This window comes from Galeopterus variegatus, unplaced genomic scaffold, assembly GCF_000696425.1.
Source record: "Galeopterus variegatus unplaced genomic scaffold, G_variegatus-3.0.2 Scaffold1628, whole genome shotgun sequence".
In the NCBI taxonomy this organism is placed as follows: Eukaryota; Metazoa; Chordata; class Mammalia; order Dermoptera; family Cynocephalidae; genus Galeopterus; species Galeopterus variegatus.
In genome coordinates, this window is record NW_007727739.1 from 508811 (window position 1) to 514365 (window position 5555).

A 5555-nucleotide genomic window follows, 5' to 3' on the forward strand; every position below is an offset into this window, starting at 1 on the left:
GATTTGGACTCAAAGATCCACAGAGCTGAGCTCTGTATAGAATTCCCTGAAGAAAATCTTTCCCTCTCCATCTCAAGTCTCACATATTGTTTTATTATGCTGGTTATGCTGAGCTGCGGTTTTAATTTTTACCTTTTGCATTTGTACTAAAGCCACTTTTAATGACATCCTTGGGTCTTTCCCTTATCCTCCTCCCTGACCCCTAGCTTCCTTGGCCTCTCTATTCCCTTCAGCCACTGCTGCTTGGCTCCAGGGCACTCAGATGTCTCCTAGGCAACCCGGAAGGGGGCTTCAATCTGCTGTCTCCCCAGAGGGGCTGGGCTGGCCCTGAGCCAGGAAGAGGCAGAGGGCAGGGGACCTGACCAACCCCGTGCGGGGCATGTTGGGAAGTAAACAGACTAATGGTGTGCTGCTTGCCATAAGAGACGGGGGAAAGTCATGGGTGTGATTGCGTGTTGTGCAAGCAAATGGCCTAGGATGCCACTGCCTGTTAAGAGAACAGGAATGGGACAAGAGAAAGAAGACCCCACCCCCCACCCCATGCACCTTGGGCTCAGATCTGTGGTGTTGGGGTCAGAAGGCTGAGGATCTGTATGAGTTTCCTAGGGTTGCCATAACAAAGTACTACAAATTGGGTGGCTTAAAATAGCAGAAATGTATTGTCTCACATTTCTGTAGGCTGGAAGTCCAAAAATCAAGATGTAGACAGGGCCATGCTCCCTCTGAAATCTGTAGGGTAATCCTTCCTTGTCTCTTCCTAGTGGTGTTTTGCTGGCACTTTTTGGCATTCCTTGGCTTGCAGCTAAGTAAGTCCACGTAGTGTTCTCCTTGTCTGTCTCTGTTTTCATATGGTCTTCTTATAAGAACACTAGTCATATTAGATTAGAGGCCCACTCTTACTCCAGTATGACTACATTTTAACTAATTACATCTGTGATGACCCTATTTCCAAATAGATCACATTCTGAGATACTGGGGGTTTGAACTTCAACATATCTTTTTTTAGGGGACAAAATTCAACCCAAACAGGCTCCCTGTATGACGGGTGTGAAAGAATAGAAAAGATGGCTTTAGAAGTTCCTATAGTACACAAGGTACTTCAAAAAAGTTATGGAAAGATTTGTATTATCTTTTAATTCTTTTTTTCTATGAACTTTTTGAAGTACCCTCATGTAAGACAAAGCCCTAGAAAGACTGGCCAGGCTAAGGAAGTCCTGGAACACCAGGCTGATGATCTTGGCTTTTATTTAATAGAGGGGAGCCATGAAGGGTCTCAAAGCAATAGCGGTGCGACAACCTACGAGACTCACGTTTTTTATCATTGGTTGCTTTTTATTTTCTAGTGCCAGTGGAATGAGCCATTTTTTCCTTCAATGCGTACTCTACAGCTGCCTCTTTAAGTCACAGCCCAACCACATAGTCGAAGCACGGAAAAATCTCCAAACTAAATAGCACATAGTTTGGTGTGGTTCAGAAATAAGACTGCCACTTTCCAGCTGTGTCAGTCTTAGTTGCCTCATCAGTCAAATAAGGATAATAACAGTACCTATCTCACAGAGTTGTTAGAGGGATTAAATGAATACATACGTATGTATGTATATATAAGATATATATCTCTTAGAAGAATGCCTGGCAAAGTAAGAACCCCACCAACGTTCACAATTATTATGCAAAGATGAGTCGTTCATTTGGCTAAGGAGGGCAGGAGAAGCAATTATCATTACTGCTGGTTGTTAAGACTTTTGACTCTGGAACTGCTGCCTCTCCCTTCTTCCCTCCAGGAATAACAATCTCTTACATTCCACAGCACTTTTCAGTTTTTGAAGTACTCTGTCATCCATTCTGTCTATGTAATCATGAAAATCTTGTGAGGTATTCAGGGCTATCATTTTTGTCTCCATTTTGCAGATGAGAAACTGAGACTGAGATGGCTTATATCAGCTGCTTCCCACATTTTTTCTTCTGAGACATGTGTGACAGATGATGCTTTCAGGTAGACACATTCTCATATATAGTTCCTGCCATAACTTCACCCTTTCTCTCCCACTGGAAAGTATTTGATGCTATGCAGCCATTTAGAAGGGTAAGTGGAACTATATGTAATGTGATGTGGAAAGATGTCTCTGATATTCTTTTTGTTTGTTTGTTTTGGTGGCTGGCCAGTACAGGGATCCAAACCCTTGGCCTTGGTGTGACATATTCTTGGTGAAAAAAAATCATGTTGCAAAATTTCTGTTTATAGTAATATTCTATTACTATGTCTGTTTAATACATGTATGTTTACACATGTATAAAGTTGTCAGAAAGCCCACATAGGAAACTGTTAACAGTGGTAATCTCTGTAATTAAGGGGTGAAAGGTGGTAGGGTAGGGAATGGGAGCTTTCACTTTTACAATTTAAAAATAAGCATGTATTATTTTTATAATGAAAACTTAGATCCATTTTGGAAATAAAGCATTTAGTATGCAAGCAACATTTTTATAGGCATATCTTGAATCTGCTCTGATTTTCTTCAAGAAAACCATTCATGAATATGCATAGACTATCTCTGGAAGGATGTTCAAGAAGCTGATGACAGTGGTTGCCTCTTGAGAGGGAGACTGGGGGATTAGTGTTTGGAGTCAGGGATGGGAGGAAAATGGATTTTTCACTGTATACCCTTTTATAAGATTTAATTTGTTTTTAACCAAAGGCATGAGTTATGAATTCAAATAAAATAAAAGAAAATTATTAAAAGCTTCAGTGATTTATAATTACCAAAGAATAATTTGTAACTCACCTCATTACAGATCACAACACATCAGTGCCTCCCACTGGATTAGATGCTAAGAAGAGTGCTGAGATTCAAACTCAGGACTTCTGACTCCAAGTCCATGGCTTTTTACACTAAGTCATTGCCCAGTGTGGTTGCTTCGAGGGCTGCACCTTCACAAGCCCAACACACCCCAGGCCATCTCCCAGGCTCAACAAGCCATGACAGTAATGTCACAATTGCCGGAGCAGAAAAGTCATAACTGTGGAATTAACACTCCAACCAGTCTTTAGCCAACCACATTCTATATTGTTTCATCCACTTTCTTTTTTCTTATTGAGGTAAAGTGCACAAATATTAAACGTTCAGCTTGGTGAATTTTTATGTATGTTCATGCGTGTAATCATGACCCAGATCAAAATAAGACCATACCATCTCTCTGGAAGAGAGATGCCCCCTGCAGACCATACCACTCCCTAAATGTAACCACTATTCTGACTTCTATCATCATAGTTTAATTTTGCCTGTTTTTGAACTTTACATGAATGGAATCATACAATATCCACTCTTTGGTGCCTGGTTTCTTTTGCTTAACACTATTTCATGAGATTTGTCCACGTTGTTGTGGACGGCAGTTGTTCGTTCATTCCAGGATTGGAAGTGCTGAGTCATAGGGTATACATAAATTTAACGTTATATATACTTTCAAACAGTTGTTCAATGTAGTTGTACAATTTATACTCCTACCAGCAATGTAAGGAAGTTCCAGTTGCTCTGCACCCTCTCACACACTTGGTATTGTCAGTCCTTTTAATTTTAGCTGTTTTGGTGGGGGTTGCCAACTCTTTTGACCCCTTCTTGGTTCTCTGGTTCTCTGTCTACTCAGTCCTCTGGTCTGACAGCCCCTTAATGGTCTCCTTGGACTCCTGACCAGCCTTTTCAGTCCTTTCTTTCCTGGAATAGAGCCCTATCATACTATATGCTACAAATCCTAGTGCTCACTACAAAAAAAATATGATCTCTGCCACTGGCTGAAAACTGATTCCAGCACAGACTGAGCCTTAGTGCTAATCACAGACCGTGCTCTTAGTTTACCACATACTATGCCCTAATCACTGCTACAGGATGAACCGTAATCCCAGCCACAGTCTGAGCCATGATCCCAGAAACAGACTGAGCTTGAATGCCAGGTATAGGTTTAAACCGACTTGATCCGAACTCAGCTGATAAGCACAAATGGGCCAAGTACAATGTCAGAAGTTATTAGAAAATGTAAAGTTGCAAGAATAAAATGCATTGTAAAGCAAACTATTATCTCTATATCTATAGTCTCTCTTCAGCTCCCTTCAAATTTTAATTGCGACTGAACTTTGCTAAGTTAGGGAAAGAGACTACAATCAACGCCATGCTGACTTGTTACAAAGAAAAGGCTGGAGGCAGGAGGAGTGTGGCTGAAAGAAGCTTGAAGCTGAGCTAGTCCTGCAGATGGTGGTGGAAAGACGGGTAACCTTCTTCCTGTCCTCACAAGATGGCAAGTTTATTTTAAGGGTGTTTTTTTAACAGCTTAAAAAATGGATTCCAAGAACACTGGGGGAAGCCTCTGATTTTTGGGCTTCTGCCCATGGTGCTTTTTTTTTTTTTTTTTAAACAATGGTATTTGACTCCCAGTGAGATTTGTTCCTTCATTACATTCTGGTCCTGTTGTTTTTTACATCCCCTTCCCTGCTGTCGCTGTTGGGAAGGAAAAGAAAACCAGAGCCTTCAGGAACGAACGCTTAAAGGTTCTATTTGCCCTACGTCTGTTAATCAGCAGCAAGCTGAGAACGTAACTTTCACTTTTTCTTATGTCTTTGAGAAAAATCTTGATTTAACCCTTAACACTAGGAGGAGCACACCGGAATGGACTGTGTCCTATGAAGGATGGGTTAGGAGTCCACAGTGTAAAGTGGACCTTCACACAGTTTTTCCCTCCTGGATAAAAGTCCTGATTAGTTTGAGAGTTCTGAATTTCTAAACGTTAACTGGATAAGAACTTGTGTGATGCAGCCACATGGCATTATGGAAAAGGCACTGGGCTGGGAGTCAGAAGACTTGATTGGTTCTGCTGCCATCTGTGACCTGGGACAAATCCTGCTCTCTCTCTAGGCATCCCCTCTCCACCTATAGTGATAAAGTTTAAGTGTAGCATTTTGTAATTTCGTTTACACACATTATCTCATTTAATCCTATAATGATCCCAGTGAGCTGGGAACTATAATTATTCTCATTTTATAAAGAGGTAGTGGGGATTTAGAGAAATTAAGATTTGCTGAAAGTAGCATGTAATCAAGTAGTTTTGTCTGGTTTTTGTTTGGTCTTAATTGAATGTAACCCTTTAATGTTGTTATTTGTCATTAATTTGCTCGCTGATGAATATTTAGTAAGCATTTTCACATACCAAATACTGTTTTTGGCTCAAGAAACAGAGACATTTTCAGAAATAATCTTGTTGGTTAACTATCCTATAAAGGTCCATGTTGGCTGGCTGGTTGATTCAGTTGGTTAGAATGAGGTGTAATAACACCAAGGTCAAGGGTTCAGATCTCCTACTGGCCAGCCGCCAAAAAAATAAGTAAATCACGGGCCAGCCCGGTGGCGCACTGGATAGTGCGCCGCTTGGGAAGCGCGGCGGCGCTCCCGTCCGAGGGTTCGGATCCCACATACAGACCGGCTCCCGCTCACTGGCTGAGCGAGGCGCGGGAGCAACACCGAGGCTTGCGATCCCATTGCCGGTCCCCGGTCCGGTACGGGGGCAACACTGAG

At 41.7% G+C, this 5555-nt stretch overlaps 1 long non-coding RNA gene across 1 annotated transcript; it reads left to right on the top strand.

Moving 5' to 3' along the window:
- The first annotated feature begins 1923 nt into the window (after window positions 1-1923).
- LOC103594823 lies at window positions 1924-3121 on the top strand. The gene is made up of 2 exons (XR_550881.1): window positions 1924-2083; window positions 2791-3121. It is a non-coding gene; the product is annotated as an uncharacterized LOC103594823 (long non-coding RNA).
- The last annotated feature ends 2434 nt before the right edge of the window (window positions 3122-5555 follow it).